Raw genomic sequence first — 17,645 nt, 5'->3', positions numbered from 1 at the left:
TGTTTATGGGAATATTAGTTATGTATGTTTGACCCCACAATCATGTTATTTGTACACGACTACCTAAGAGTGACTATCTGTCTTTGCTTATATGACGTAAAAAAAGAAACGATTTCGTAATCAATACTGTCTATACTTGGTATTTCAACAATTTACTCAATCAGTTGTTTGTTTTCACTTGTTATTTGTCAGTTATAAACATGATATTCAGTCAAAAGAAAAATTTAAATTATTCATATAGTTATCGAAACTTGTAGAACAAAAACACACACACAAAGACACAAAGTCCAAACCACAGACTAAGTGTACACAGACTTTGAATATGGTTACTTGACATGTGAAAAAAATTTGAGGATAAAAGAGAATTTACAAAAGAGAATATATAAATATACTTTCTTAAAGAGACAAAGGATATACGGATTCTCTATTTTAATCTGAAAACAAACAATTGACTGAGTTAATTGTTGAAATACCATGTATAGACAGTGTTGACTATTATACAATTTGTTATATATATTATACAATTTACGCCTAATTTGCGCCCTCACGGATAAATAGTGATGTTTAAGAAAAAATATTTCAAACAAAAGTTGGTTATTTTTTTTATAAGGAACATTTTTTACATTTAAACTTTTGTTCTATCTTTAACGGTTTACAAGATGGATGCTACGGATCCAAGATCCAAATGACTTATGTTGCTCATTTACGAACTCGACATCACTTTTTACGTCCTGAGTACGTTGTAAAAATTTCATCTTGATATCTCTTTTCGTTTTTGAGTAATTGTGATGACAGAGGAAAGACAGACAGACAACCGGAAATGGGCTTGTGATTTTATGAACATCTATACCAAAATTTTGTTCATAGCATCAATATTTTTAATCGTTACAAACTTGGAACTAAACTTAGTATACCTTGGTATATTCCATATACATGGTATAAAAACTCTATAATATCTTTGTGAAAAACTTTTCTTTTTTTTTTTGTTATATAATCTCAGATGTCTGTAACAATAGAAAACTATAAACAAACTCAATTTTGTAAAATCAAATGATGAAAAGTATTATGAAAATCGAATGAATTGAAACATGATACCTTTATTGCCTAGAATGTCTTTTATAGCGATGTTCTTTTTTTTTCGATGTTTAAAAACAGTGGCAGATTTTTTGGGGCGGTAAAATTACTGAAGGAATTGATTGTTTTTGAATTGGATTACAATTGAGATAAGAAAAGGGCACGGCGATGAAACTAAAAAATAGGTTAAGGCCAACATCGATTTTAATAACATGAAAGAACGACTCATAATGCAAGAGGAACGGGAATTAAGTGTGCCTACAAGCGGTGTTGAACAGTGGTGTAATCACGAATCCAAAATTTGCAGACTATTCTACGGTATTTCTTTGCTGGATGGGAGTTAAAACCAAAAAAATCAGCAACAGGTGTCTGTTGCTGTCTGAAAACACACTTAATTCCCTAAACACACTTAAACACCGACGTCAAATTAATACCTTAAATTTTCAGAAAAATAACTTGTAAATAAAAAAAGTAAGCCCTACATCTATAATGTACCAAGGTACGAAAATAATATAGTTCCTACCGGGTGTTCCACGACACCTCCCAATCATTTTTATTTTCATGCATCACTGTAAGGTTAACAAATAGAAAACGTTTTAAGGTTTCTTAAATGATTTGAGAAAAAGTTTAATGATTGGTACAATTAAAACCGACAAAGCTCCTATATGAGCGCCACTGATGTAAAGACAGATAAAAAATAAAAGTTTTGTAAGGCTTTAGAAAATAATCATTGGAAATAAAACACACTTTAACAAAAGAATAAAAAAAAACATTGTTTGAATAAATTATTAGCTGTTTGGAAAAATTGTAAGAAATAAATAGGCCGTTCGACATCTCTTTTAATTTTGTACCTTTTTATTATACCCTGTTTAATCTGCATATTCAGGGCGTAAAGTTAATTTAGGAAAATAATTAAACACCAAGTTAAGATAAGTTTGCGCAAACACCAATTTTTGTATGTTTGTGCAAACTTCTCGTACAGCAGGCATGGGTGAGTTATTTTAAGCCGAAGTCACCATTGTTATAACTTTATTGCGTGCCATAAACTTTATTGTGTGTCTCTTTATCCAAGTCCGCATTGCTCATAATGGAGGAAGCGAGACGGGTATACGACTCTTCTACCTATCTCAGTTTCTCTAATATTAATGAGATAGGTAGAAAAAATATGTTGTCTCTCTGTCTTACTCGTATGTTTGTTTGTCACTGGTTAAGTTATCACTGTTTTACTCGTAAGTAGTTTCAGAAATCTGAGGGACTTCTCAAAGCCACGTTTGCCATGCCTGTCGTAAAGGATTGTAGAAAATATGAATGTTTCTCAAATTCTCAAATCAGGCAAGTATCTAATGGGTATATGACATCGAATAATAAACGAATTGTATTTATTTTGCGATGGTATATGTACTCTTGGGTACTTCCCTTTTTTCTTAGTTGTTTGGTGTTCGCAACCGGCAACGTTCGAAAAATTTATAAATGACTAAAATGATTACGTTCTAACAAATTTATTTTTTTTTGCTGATTTCCATTGACTGATTAGATTTTCGAATATATTAATAAATTTCCAGTAAACATATCATTTTTATTTTCCTCCAATAGTATGTCGTTAAATTTAATATACACATTAAATAATTTTATGAACAAATATATACAGGAACAGTATTTTATGTAACTACCTTAAGCTATCAAAATACTGAATGCAAATATATTATATTTTATGTGTTGACATGGAATATTGTCACATATTATAGGAATTGAGATGACTATTTTAAATATTAAAACGTGGTGTTTATATAATTAAGTATAAAAAAATATTTAAAATACAGAATAATTTTGAGATGTTTAAACGCAGTCTTTTGGCGCTCTCTGTTGATGACGTATTAATATGTGATCTGTCTTGGTGACAGTTCCATGATTAATTTACACTTTAAAAAAATGAATTTACAACACAGAATTTACACTCATTATTATTAAGTTTTCTAATAAAAAGCCGTAGAATAGTATAATTTAATGAAATACCATATAAAATGTAAGTAATTAATATCCTACAGTAAGTCAACAAATTTGACAAGCCCGTACTATGGTGTCACGTCCGTATAAAAATTTGAAGTTCCGTTTTATAAATTTTTAAATGCCCTCACTGAATTTGTACTTTTATTAATTAATTTTAAGTAATTAAAAAGATATTAATTACTAAAATAATGGTTTAGTTTAAATGTCCAGTCAATAAAGTTACGGAAGAAAAATATTTGAACCAAATTTAAATTTCATGAATATTCCCTATTTAGTACCCTTTAAAAATGTTAATATAACAAATTGACATACTGCTTTGAACAGTCTAAAAACAGTATTTTATGAATTCTTTCAATATTTATAATAATTCCATTTTAATATTTATATATTCACGATCTGATTCGTAGATTGTAAAAGTGTGTTTTATTTCTTCCTGTTTGAACGTATAAGAGAGCAGACATGATTATTATTCAAAATAATAAAGAATATTTGTCAAGTCATTATTTAAAGTAATAATAAAATTTGACGATATAAATAAATTATAGAAATTTTCAACATAAATTGAAAACTATACCACTTATTGCAGTGAAAAATCCACATAACTATGTGAAAGTCTGTGAAGTCTTAACAAAAAGAACAATTCTACTAAAATTAGTATGCATTTATAGACGTAAAACTTCTGTAAAGCTTAATAAAAGCTGATTTTACATTAGGAAGTTCATCACCTAATGATACAGACAATTTTTATATTAACATGTAAAACATATATGTGTTCGGGAGGATTAGGTTTAAAATCTGTTTGAAGGATTTTGATAAAATTTTTCTAAATATATTATTTATGTAAGTATTGTCCAACACTAGCACGAATCGTGCAGAATTCCACATTGCCGTACCTGTGACTAAAAACTGTGATAAATATCAACAGTAATTTAGTTTATTTTTATTTATAGGCAATTTTATTACAGATTTGATATACAAATTACAAAAAGAAAACAAATTAAATGTTAATATCATTTCTCTAGCCTGTTTGTTCCTAAGCGGTAGAGTTTTAGACCGTGAGTCTATTTTATGTCAGCACGATAAGCTTGAAAATAAGGGGTGAATTTTAAAAAACTCATAAAAAAAGCGTTTAAGAAAATTGCATAAATTAAATTGTAAATTGTAAATTGATATACCAGAAAAGATTAGCTTTGAAGAAGAATGATTTAACGTGAATTGCTAGAAGCTAGCATTAAAAGAGAGATCATAATCTTTCTAGATTGATTTTATCCGGCTTAAACTAAACTGGGCTATGACATACACTGTGTCGCAATTAAGATGAAGACACAATCATCAACTTTTTCTAATAGTCTTTTTTCGATATCTCTAAACATCTCTGACGCTAGACAAAATATAAAGAATCGCCCCTATTTGTCAATTTGTAGTAGGCTGAGTTCTGATTTCGCTTAAGTATCTTAAAAAATGTGATCCATCGCCCTACACGACAAATCGATATTCTTATAAATAACGAAAATATGAGGGTGTCTTCATCTTAAAAGCGGCATACTGTACAAAATTTTCCTTATAGGATTTAACTTAAAATTTACCAAATGGATTTTGATATGATCTTTTGTTCAATACTATTTTAATATTAAATATTATAATTCAGGCTTTATAAATATTATGCAGATCTTTATATTATTAAAATTGATATGGGTTAACTTGACTTTTGACGGTATATTCACAAAAAACACCATCGTAAGGAATATGATGATGATTATTATTGCTCAATTGAAAATTATTTGTAAAATTTAGCACGATTCTTATAAAAGCACCCTTTTATATTATAAACACATATCTAATAAATATATGGTGAAGTGTTTAAATATTATTTTCCTGTGTAAGTATAACAACGTGTACGCATTGAACGTGTACCGTTTTATAATAATATGTCTTATATGTGGCATTTTTAAAATGTCTTTATATTAAAATCTTCTATAAACTTGCCAACTGTGGCATCGATGACAAGTGGAAGCGTTTTTTTATCCGCGATCTTAGTAATTGTGATCGAATCTGAAAGAGAATAAGTTGACAAAAAGGACGGTCTAGGATTTGAGTAGTAGTCTATACAACGACTACAACTCTATGGTTAATCAGTGAAATGTCAAAATTATTTGACAACAACAAAACGCACTTACATATATTTTTACACTTAAGTTACTTTATTTGATTAAAATATAAATATTCTTTGGTTTAGAATTAACAAATATGGCTTTAAATAAACCATTAAATGAATTTAAAAAAAAAATATAAACTAAAAATATCACAGTCAACTACATCAGTCTACATAACCTCTTTGTGCAACGTTTTTGTTAATTAAGTAAGTGTTTTTCTTTTTGTTACATTATTATGAAATGATACTAGTTTGAATTGAACATTTCCGATCCAGGTGTTAAACAAAACAAAAACGTTCTCGAAATGACGTAAATTTTGTTCTGTGTAGTGAACCAAATAATTTATCTTCTGTATCCGGCTCGTGACTCAACGTAGTCAAGCATTAACACGGGGCCGAATATGGTGAAGATGACGAACCGCGAGGTGCAACGCAAATCGAGGATTTTGACACCCTTCCATGGGCAGTCTGAACTCGTTGTCGGCTACACCTCTAAACGCGGTATTGATTCACTTCACAAAACAATCTTTACCATTCTTGACTAAAATCAAATCGGAAATGTTCAATTGGATAGTTCAAAAAAAAATACGTATATTAAATTTTTTTTTTTTTTTCTATAAGGTAAATCTCCAACAACGATATTATACGGATGGGGTGGAGAAAATATGATAAATAAAACAATACCTTAATTATCCAGGCAAAACCACCGCAGGATAACCGATACACGACCAAAAGCAAACAACACCAGCCGTTGATGAAATGTCCAGGTATAATTAATTAATCGTTCATGTACGTCCATTTCTTTGAATTTATACCAATTATCTTTATTTCCAGAGTACATTATTGACTGCAAGATTTCCAGTTTCTCCACGATAGTATAATTATCGATGAAATATTAAAACGTGCTCGCGTTGCGGGCACGAACGTGTAAATTATTATTTTTTTAATAAATTTTATATTTGATGTGTACCATTCAACGGTGATTTGTTTAAGAGTAATTCCGTCGTTGATTATCCCAATCCATGAATTGTCGATGTAATATTAAAAACGTGCTCGCGTTGCGGGCACAAACGTGTAAATTATTAATTTTAATAAAATTTTTATTCGAAGTGTACCCTTCAAGGGTGATTTGTTCAAGAGACCTCATTTTTAAATTGTTTTTGGCTTTTTTACTCGGTTCTGTATTCCTACGCGAACTACCTTGTTTTTCGTTTGTTAAATTTTAATAATTATTGCGCATGGTGGCTATTCACACGTTAGCGTGTACTAACGTCCGTTCACACGCTAGCGTGATTTTAATTCAACTTTTTTAAATGAATGATTTTTCTTTATTTTTTTATTTTGTGTGTGTGTTTAGATTTAGATAGGGTTTTTCTGTCCCCATTCGTATAATGATTTTGATCGCGCTTATTACTATAATTTGACTGATTTTTAATTACTGTCAACCAAACCTACAATCAAAATACTTTGAACCTTATTGAACGGTTCATATAAATATTAAATTTGGATGGAAGATTTGAACATGTTTTCATATTTTAGGTAGAAATTTCCACGAAAATGCTGCATTGGTTTTTGTAAATTGTATACAAGAATTAGAAAGAGTAAAAGCATAAATTATATTACAGCACATAGCACGACATTGACTTTCTCTTTAAATTTCACAAATTCGCTAATATACAGCTTATGGGAAAGTTAAGTTATGGGAGCAAAATACAGGAAAGTCTTATTTTCTTACTCATGTGAGTAATAAAAGGTAGAAATAAATAATTTTTTCCGACACAGAATATGGAAAATGAAAATTATTGGAGGGTATTAAACGAGTAATTGATAATTGTCTATCTGCTGCACTTCTGCCAGCGTTGTTAACCAATTCAAGTTTACCAAAGAGAAATGAAATTGATATGTTAGAGTGCCTAATAAGGAATGGCTACGACAAGCCTACCAATGATTATGAGATTTTGCGCCGGGCATGCGACAGGTGAAACTGTATATAGTCACAGCTAGGCGATTCGATTGTGCTCGCCCATAACAAAGTCTGAACAACAGATGAACTTACTGAATTCTGTTCAATTAAGAAATCTCCACTCTCCAAGCGTCTTACAACTAACTCAACGCGTATCGAAGCTTCAATACGTATCTATAACACCTGTTTCTTAGAAGCATTGCTTAACGCATGTATTCCTGTCATACTCGTGGTAGGTCTATGATAAATGTTATCATTGCGTAATGCGTACACAATATCATCAATTAATTATCTGAAGAGTCTTTCCTTGTCTTGAGACTTACGTTTTAAATTTTGAGGATGGATTCTGTTAGAACTTGGGAAAATTGGACGAGAATTAAGAGTAAAATTTTTCAATATATACCTTAGTATTTAAAATATTGAAGCCTAACATTTAGATATTTTTATCGGTTTAGCTAATAAAAGGCAAATTCGACGTGCTCGGATAAAAGAGAATGAAAAAAAATTGAATGTTTGATCGATTCTCTTCAAAATTGACTGGCTTAATTTGTGTATACAAAATGGAAAGGCTTAAAGCGTCTGCCTTCTGACTAAGCACTCGAGTTGGAAATATCTAGAAGTAGATTTAATTTGCCTGTTATGGATATAGCAACTTAATATTTCTACAGAAGATAACAATGCCATAGCTATACCTTTATCCTTCTTAACATTCGCAGAAAAACTGGCTGATTCCTTCTCGAAAAGAAAGCGAAAACTGTAAACATTATCAGCGCAAGAAGTGTACATAGATACAATTGAATGTAAAATAAGGAATATCATCTGTTATAGCAAAAATTGATAAGATAGACTGGATTATGTAATTCCTATTTCTCCTATTTTATCTATAAGTGGAATTTAAGGTAAATATCTAGGAATTCAATGAATATGTAAAGATTTTTTTTATGTTTTTTGATAACGAGCCAATGGAAATGGAGTGTTCAAAATTTTTGCTTTGACTGTTCTTGTAATGAAAAACAACGATACCTACTACCGAGCTTTCCTTTAACAAAGAGCTGTCGTTTATATTATAAGCATACAAAATTGACGATTTCGAATCATATTTCTTTAATGCATGCCAAGCATTCAATAAAAAATGTCAATATAAACGTAGAAAAAAATTTTCCTTTCGTAACAAAAAAATATAGTTATAAAAACAAGAGAATTTTCTTTTATATTTTTCTGTTCACTTTTCTTTTTTTTTACCGTCTTTATTGAATAATGACGATATTTTCTTTTATATATATATTTTTTATACTTATTTAATTTAAGAAAATTTTAAATTGTTATTTCACTTATTTCACATTTTCTATACCTACTGTATGTACCAGAATTTTAAATGACTGGAATAATAAAGTTTAATGGCATACGATAAAAATGGAAAACTCATGGTAATGTACAATAATAAATGAAAAACTATAATATTATCGAAAAAACCAAGCACCAAGTGGATATGGCCTTTAGAAACGAGACAATAACTGTAAACTATTTCATACAAATTTACTCTTGACAAAAGTTTCTAAGAAATTCCGTAATTTTGTATTTTTAACAATAAAATTGTTAATATCTTATATATTACTAGCGATCCGCACCAGCTTCGTACGTGTGCAATGTTGATACTAAATATACTAAAGAATATATTTATATACAAAAATGTGTTTATTTACGACATCACATTAGTCAATCTACTAAAATCACTCTATCTAATAAAAAAAAAAACGCATCAAAATCCGTTGCGTAGTTTTAAAGATCTAAGCATACATAGGGACATACATTAGAAAACGGCTTTGTTTTATACTATGCAGTGATTTCTATAGCCTGTTTTCTATCATATCGAATTATCTTCGTTATTCCTTTATAAATTTTCATGATTTACGCCTCATTTTGAAGCTTATCGTGCTAACTAATGATGAAAAATAGACTCACGGTCTAAAAATGTACCGCTTAAGAAAAAACAATTAAGATTTAATTTTGATAATTATGTAATTTGTATATCAGATCTGTAATAAAATTGCCTATAAATAAAAAGAAAATAAATTACTGTTGATATTTAGCACTTACAAAATCTGACCATAAATTTTAGTATTTACGTTTTTCTTCTATGGTTGCTGGGTTCCATATAAATTCCATAAGCGTCCGGGATTGCACCATTTGCTTTTCCTACTAAATATACAAAAACACAATTCTGCATCTCCGTTTATGAAATTTTCCGTTAATCTTTCGTCCTAATTTCTCAAATTTCTATGCCTCAATTTGACTGTAAATCTTATGCGATCGAAAAACTTCACATTCTGACAAATTTTAAATTTTTGTTATTAAATCACTTTTTTGATGGTGGCAGACAGGTAAATGGAAAACACACAAGTCATTTTTTCAAAATGTGCTACAGACGTCTCAAAACGTAAAGATTGTTTATTTTGATTATCAAGGTGAAAGCAATAATTTTTCTATCATTTTTCTATCAGAAAGTTAGAAAACACGACAAATTACATAATACTTAAAAAAGCACGTTGGTACCGTTTTTTTGTTACACGATCCGGCATTTTAGAAAACGTGGAAAATGTTGTCTGAGTTCGAATAAAATGAGTCATTGACACTGTGTGTTTTTGTTCGACATATAGTCTTTGTGAAAAAGTTTTTTTTAGAGTGAAATATAAATTCGAAAATAATAAATAATGAAATAAAATTTAACGAGATAAAATTATTTTGAATCATGATTCCGTATTTTATATGTCATCAATAAACAAGTGAAAACAAACAATTGACTGAATTAATTGTTGAAATACCATGCATAGTCATACATACATGTGACACATACATAACTGATATTCAAGTATGGTACATACTATAAAATTTCCGCCTAATTGGCGCCCTCACGGGTAAACAGTGATGTTTACGAAAAAACTTTTTTTTTTTAAACTTTTGTTCTATCTCTAACGGTTTACAAGATGGATCCTACGGACCCAAGACCCAATTGACCTATGATGTTCATTTACGAACTCGACCTCACTTTTTACGTCCTGAGTACGCTGTAAAAATTTCAGCTCAATATCTTTTTTCGTTTCTGAGTTATCGTGTCCACAGACGGACGGACGGACGGACAACCGGATGTGGACTAATTAGGTGATTCTATGAACACCTATAGCAAAATTTTGTGCGTGGCATCAATAATTTTAAGCGTTATAAACTTGGGACTAAACTTAGTATACCTTGCATATTACATACATGCATGGTATAAAAATAACAAAAATGCTTTGATACTCATTGATTTGCATTTATTGAACTTTAAAAATGCAAAGGGCGATCATAAAAATGTGCTGTCAAAACGGTACCGGATGGAAGGAATAAAAAGTTTAAAATTGTCAAATAATGTTTTTCCAATGTTATTAAATGTAAGTACTTTTACGTTTTACGTAGGAATAATTTACGAAATAATTTTGGTTAAAGTTTTTATGCAAAAACTTTTTTATTCGTCAATAAATGAAAGTGATTCGTGACGAATGACGAATGATTCAACTCACAGTATTTTGAAAATTAACAAGAAGTGCAGTGATGAATTGCATTGAAGAGCTGTTATGAACTCAAGTAAAAACATACTCTGCCGGGTTTTAAGGGAAAGTTAGGTTATGGGAACAAAATATAGGAAAGTCTTATTTTCTTACTCATGTGAGTAATAAAAGGTAGAAATAAATAATTTTTTCCGACACAGAATATGGAAAATGAAAATTATTGGAGGGTATTAAACGAGTAATTGATAATTGTCTATCTGCTGCACTTCTGCCAGCGTTGTTAACCAATTTAAGTTTACCAAAGAGAAATGAAATTGCTTTGTTAGAGTGCCTAATAAGGAATGGCTACGACAAGCCTACCAATGATTATGAGATTTTGCGCCGGGCATGCGACAGGTCAAACTGTATATAGTCACAGCTAGGCGATTCGATTGTGCTCGCCTGAAACTTACTAGAGCCCAATTGAGAAGGGTGGTTGGATTCTTAAGATACTGTCGATTGAACTATCACCTTCATAACTTGTGGATCTCGATGATCCCACTTGTAAGGTCTATATGTAGGACGACAAGAGCTAGATACATGTTATTTGGATTATTATGGTCTATTTTATACGATATTAAAATTATTAGTCGATTTGTTCAAGTTCGAGAAACAAAATAATTTTATTTTTTCAGTTTATGACTCATTTTGACTGTCACAGATACAATTTTCTTGTCTTGAAATTTACAAATTTTCGTCTCTCGCTGCATCACTAAAACGATACGCCTTTCAAACCTTTTAGTAACAAATATTAACAAATCCATCTCTCAATAATAATCGTATATCATAAAGTTTAATCATACAGAACATGTCAATCGAACTATGGTATGACTGTCATGTTCATGTCATGTAGTATATAATAACTACCGTCATTTAGCTTATATAATGCTAGTTAAGCTCCAACCCCCTACAGTCATCATAATACAAATGATACGTAATACATATCACGTTTTCTAGTAATCATTTATTTTGCATATTTATAATAAAACTAATAAAACTCCTGTAATATAATGAACAGGTTGTATCTATTACAACTGTATGTATAATCTCTATATAAAGTGACATACATACCTATTGCTTTTTTTCCTTATACGTGATAAATTTTTCTGCACTTTCTTTAGCATTTTTGCTAAAGTTTAAGGCAAGGTAAGTTAAGACTTAAGGATGAAATTTTTTGTAGGTACTTTATTTTCAACTTAAATGATTAATTTTATTATAACTTCATGTATGTAGACGAAAAATACGAATAAAATTTTTCGATATCTGCCTTGGTTTTCGAAACATCGTAAAATAAATAATTAAACCAAATTTTAAATTTTGGATATTCCGAAACTGGTTTACCCTGTATACGCCACCTAACGAAAGTTAACATTCACATTCCTGATTGAACCAACCATTAAAACTAAATTGAAAAACTATTATAATTAAAGTTTATATACAGTTTTAAAAAATACACACCGTATTTTGCAAACATTATTTATAATAATGCCGCTGTGTACAATACACATAATATGACTTGATTCTGTAAACGTATTTATTGTGTTAAAACCATTAAATAACAATTAAATTTAATATTAAAAAATAAAAATAAAAACTCTAAAAACATACAAATGTAGTACAGTTAAAGACGATACAAATAAAGGAAAATGAAAGAAAACGCTCGTATTTTGCTAAAACTTCATGAAATGTGTTTCTTAGATGTCAAATATCATTAGTGAGGTACAAGTTAGTGGTGGAAATGTTTCTTTTTGTTAATAAACAATAAATTTTGAATTCAATGAAACGATCAATGTTAAATTTTACTTATAAAATTAATAAATAAGCAACTTGAATTACATATACGTTATACATGTATAATAGTTTTCGATTATCTGACAAACACTTAACATTTACGTCACACAAGTTGCCTATTTACTAATTTTTTAAGTGAACGTTGATCGTTTGATTGAATTTAGTAAAATGTGAGAGCGGTTTCTTTCATTTTCCTTAATTAGCCGATTTTTTTAACATCTTTTACTGTACTAATACAGTTTAATATGTTTTATAATCACAAAATATGAATATAGTGAATGAAAACAATATAATATTATTAGTATAAACATTATGATACATAAAATTTAAATTTAGCTGTTAAATCGTTTATTTTAATATAATCATACATTATTATAAACTGTAGTTAGTTAGTTCACTGTAAAACTGAACTATGCTGTACCGTTTGTCTTTGTAGGTATACAGTTTATATAGGGTGTACTATTAATATTGCATGAAATTATGGTAGTACGAGCAACAAATCAAAATTAGACTTGTAGTTGAAATTATTTGTATCTTACTTTCAACTTTGATGATGAATTTTGTTATAACTTCATGAATGTAGAGGAAAAATAATAAAAAAAATTTCGATATCTGAATTGAAAATATACAGATGTACGGTTTCGCCATAATTATGATTGTTGGCTATAGTAACACATTAAAACTATCTGTTAACCCATAGGTATATATTTTAAACATACAGAACATGTTACATTTGAAAGTTACAATAATTCGACTATTTTTTTTCTTTAAATTCTGATTATATATTGGCTATGCTTGTCTCTATACATAATTTAACGAGTTGATTAAATCATTCTAACCAATTCGAATCAATTTGTATCCTTATATAAATATGTTTCCCTATAAAACTTTTTGTTTGTTACGCTTTCACACAAAAAATACCGAATGGATTTGAATGAAACTGTAGAACAATATACCTCCCACATCAGAATAACACATGAGCTGTAATTTATAAAGATATATTAAAAAAAATAATAATAATCTGACATATTACTGTTCCATCTATGATCATCATTTTTAACCATCAATTTAAGATTTATGTGAAAATTTAAAATAATAAATAAATTTAAATAAATTCATGGTCATCTTTTCTGATATACTCAAAGAAATTATGACTATTTTACAATTAAAAAAAATTGAAAACTGTGCTTATATTTTAGCTGTGTAAAACAATCTCTTCGAGTGTTTGGAAGGGGGATAAGTGAGATCAAGAGAACTGGAGGCTATAAAGCGGTGGTTGTTACTTTTAAGCCCGTTGAAGCATGCGGGTATCAAGTTAGTTGTTCTAAAATCTTCTTATTCAATGAAAACGATCAGCTGGGTGCGTATAATCTATTCTTGATCATATTTTTGAAAATTATATTTGAAAAGTTGAAAACGTCCAGCGAAGCGGGCTCAGTTAATGACTACTACAATCTTCTTTATAAATAATCCTTCGATATTTCTTCATTTTAAATTCTAGTTTGTCTTATGTATATAATCATCACTGTATATTCATTCTATTAAATAACATAGATTATACACTATATGTATAATATAATATTATGTATATGTTTGGTTCGTAGAAATACATATATGATATAAATATAAAATGTAACATAACATAACATTACATTATAAAATATTTATCATCATTATTAATAATAATATTATTATGATTATCTTTTCCATATTCTGTATGTTTGTTATGTATATCAAATAAAATGCATATCCGTTCATAATTGATTGCGTTCATTTACCCTCTAATGTATGTATGTTTAGTTTTAGTATACTAATATAATATCTATATATTCACTTAATATAGTTTGTTCATGTTATATACAGAAAAATAAAAACTATTCCTTTTTAAGGGTTCCATATTTATCTCCGCTAAAGTATTAATAAAACGATCATCTTAGTAAAAGAAAGTGGTCAATCTTTTTTTATACGTTCAGGATCAAATTTACCCGAAATCTCTACGAAAAATGATCGAATCTAAATCAATGGTTCATTCAAAGCTTGTACATTTTAGTTTTAGAATTCTATTCTCAAATATTTTTTATTAACCCTGCTACTTTATCCGAGAAAATCGTGCCATTTTTGACCAAAAATTTCACTATCTTGACTTAAAAAAATGCAAAAATAAAATTTTTTTCTCACAAAAAAAAAAATTTAATATTGATGTTGGAAATACTAAATTTTACGTTAGCACAATTATATCAGTGTATTAGTATACAGACTATCTTCAGAAAAAATATTTAATTTCTAGTTATTGGCAAAAATGGATCGATTTTCGGAAGACGTGATAGAACTCGTGTAATCTGACGTCGGATTCATAATCAGCGACCAAAAATAACTAGTTGCACAGTTTGGACTATAAATACTTAGTTTCTCGTTTTTGTGTCAAAAAAGTGAAATTCTTGGCGAAAAATGACACGATTTTTGGAAGGCGTGGCAGAATTAGAATAATCCGACATCGGATTCGTATTCGGCGAACAAAAATACCTTCTAGATGACAAATTTAAGCCAAAATAAAAATTTCAAAATTTTTTTGGCTACATATGCCTCCCGCTGGGACCTTATACCCCTATGGCTAGACTAAATTGGCTGAATGTTCTTTCCAATCCTATAAACACGTTTAAAAAAGTTTTATTAAAATTGATACTGTTTCTCAACATTAAATGCATTCTTTTTGAACGTAGTCATCAGTTTCAGACATGACAGAACATATTCAAAACAATTTTACAATTAATAAAAATGAATATGGTTGTAGTTAGTTGATGCTATAAATTATCATTCATTATTAAAACATAAATGAATGCATGTTTAATTGTGTTGTTTTTAAAACAGAATAAATAATGAATTATGAGCGCTTGTCATAGAAATTGAATGTTGAATGTCCATTGTCCAGAACTGTTTCAACAAGAATGGAAATACAAACTTAATAATTTTATTTTATTATTGTGAAGGCGGAGGGAAAATTAAAGTATCGGTATAGAAGAAGGCAGGAGGTTTGTAAATTTACAAAATGAGGGCTAAAAAAATATTACTACTTAATAATATGCGGCAGATAAAAAAAAACGTCAAAAATAAAAAAATTATCAGACTTATCTTCATTAACCTTCCAAAACACAAAAAGACGGAAGTGAACAAAAATAATTGATTGAGTTAATTGTTAAATTACCATGTATAGATATAGTGTTGATCCCAATCGTTTGTTTTTTTTACGAAATGTAAGTAAAAAAAGATAGCCGATTTTAGGGAGCCATACATACATACATGCTACACACACACAACTGATATTCCCATATAAAACAAACTATATAATTTGCGGTTAATTTGCGCCTTCGCAGGTAAACAGTGATGTTTAGGAAAAAATGAACATATTTTTATATTTAAATTTTTGTTCTGCCTCTTACGGTTTACAGATAGATCCTACGAACTCACTTTTTACCTTCTAAGCTATAAAAATTTCAGCTTGACATTTTTTTTATTCCATGTATATATGAAATATACATAGTATATTAAGTTTAGTCCCAAGTTTGTAACGCTTAAAAATATTGAAGCCACGCACAAAATTTTGCTATAGGTGTTCATAGAATCACCTATAATTAGTCCATTTCCGGTTGTCCGTCCGTCCGTCCGTCTGTGGACACGATAACTCAAAAACGAAAAAAGATATCGAGCTGAAATTTTTACAGCGTACTCAGGACGTAAAAAGTGAGGTCAAGTTCGTAAATGAGCATCATAGGTCAATTGGGTCTTGGGTCCGTAAGACCCATCTTGTAAACCGTTAGAGATAAAACAAAAGTTTAAATGTAAAATGTTTCTTATCAAAAAATAAACAACTTTTGTTTGAAACATTTTTTCGTAAACATCACTGTTTACCCGTGAGGGCGCCAAGTATGCGGAAATTTTATAATATGTACTATACTTGATTATTAGTTGTGTATGTGTCACATGTATGTATACTCACTGTCAGAAAAAATGCCAACGTTAAAACATTCTAAGCGTACTCATCATATGTTATGTTATAATAGTAACACTTAGAATGTTTTAAAACGAGCATTTTTTCTGACATTGAGTATATGTGTTATGTGATAAAGAAATCAACACTGACTATGCATGGTATTTCAACAATTAACTCAGTCAATTGTTTGTTTTCACTTGTTTTCGTTTTTGGGTTATCGTGACCATATAAGACGGACAGATGGACAACCGAAAATGGACTAATTAAATGATTTGATGAACACCTATACCAAAATTTTGTTCGTATAGCATCAATATTTTTAAGCGTTTCAAACTTGGCACTAAACTTAGTATACTTTGATATATTTCATACATACATGGTATGAAAAGACAGATTTTTACGAATGGTTGATGAAAACGATAATATTTCCTCAAGCTAACAGCAATCACGGTAAACTTCATTAAACTCGATTATTCTATCAAACAGTCGTGTACCTTAATGATTTTAAAAGGCAAGGAAATATATTTCGTTTTCAACATATATGTAGTATTAATTGGACCGATGTTTGCCCTTTTTGTGTACCATAAATTTTTCAATGAAATATTTCTTTCCGTATAATAAATTTGCTTATATTACAATATTTTAAAACACACAAAATAAAAGCAAATCAGTAAACAAAATAACATTTTAGTTATAATAATGTAATGTAATGTAAATTACAAACATATTGTTGTTAATAACTAGTGTTTTAGAGGGGCAGTGTGGTAGAGCAGAACAGAGCAAAGACGTACGTATGTACGTACAATATGAATGGATGTATGTATGTACAATATGCATTTGATATGTTTATGTAAAGAGCATTCAACTATGAATATGTATAGACATTGAAAATAATACACCAAAACCAAATATCAGACATATTTTATGAATAATAAATTTGTAAAATTAATTAAAACATATAACAACAACAAGGGATTTGCTTTGGTTTAATTTTGAGGAATGTTTATATATGCAGACGAATTTTATTAGCTATCAGTTATATAAAGTTTACGTTAAGATTTATACATTTGTTAGAAAACATTATAT

General features: G+C 29.2%; 1 protein-coding gene and 1 long non-coding RNA gene across 2 annotated transcripts in view; one reads left to right on the top strand and one right to left on the bottom strand.

Moving 5' to 3' along the window:
* Nucleotides 1–17,645, bottom strand: part of LOC123300017 (G-protein coupled receptor moody-like) — a 172,146-nt gene that overhangs the window by 11,053 nt on the left and 143,448 nt on the right. The gene's annotated exons all lie outside the window — the stretch shown is intronic.
* LOC123300025 lies at nt 5,263–6,202 on the top strand. The gene is made up of 3 exons (XR_006535366.1): nt 5,263–5,440; nt 5,855–6,000; nt 6,068–6,202. It is a non-coding gene; the product is annotated as an uncharacterized LOC123300025 (long non-coding RNA).

Source organism: Chrysoperla carnea, chromosome 1, assembly GCF_905475395.1.
Source record: "Chrysoperla carnea chromosome 1, inChrCarn1.1, whole genome shotgun sequence".
NCBI lineage: Eukaryota > Metazoa > Arthropoda > Insecta > Neuroptera > Chrysopidae > Chrysoperla > Chrysoperla carnea.
Note: the sequence above shows the minus strand (reverse complement) of the source record. Positions and strands in the feature narration are given on the sequence as shown.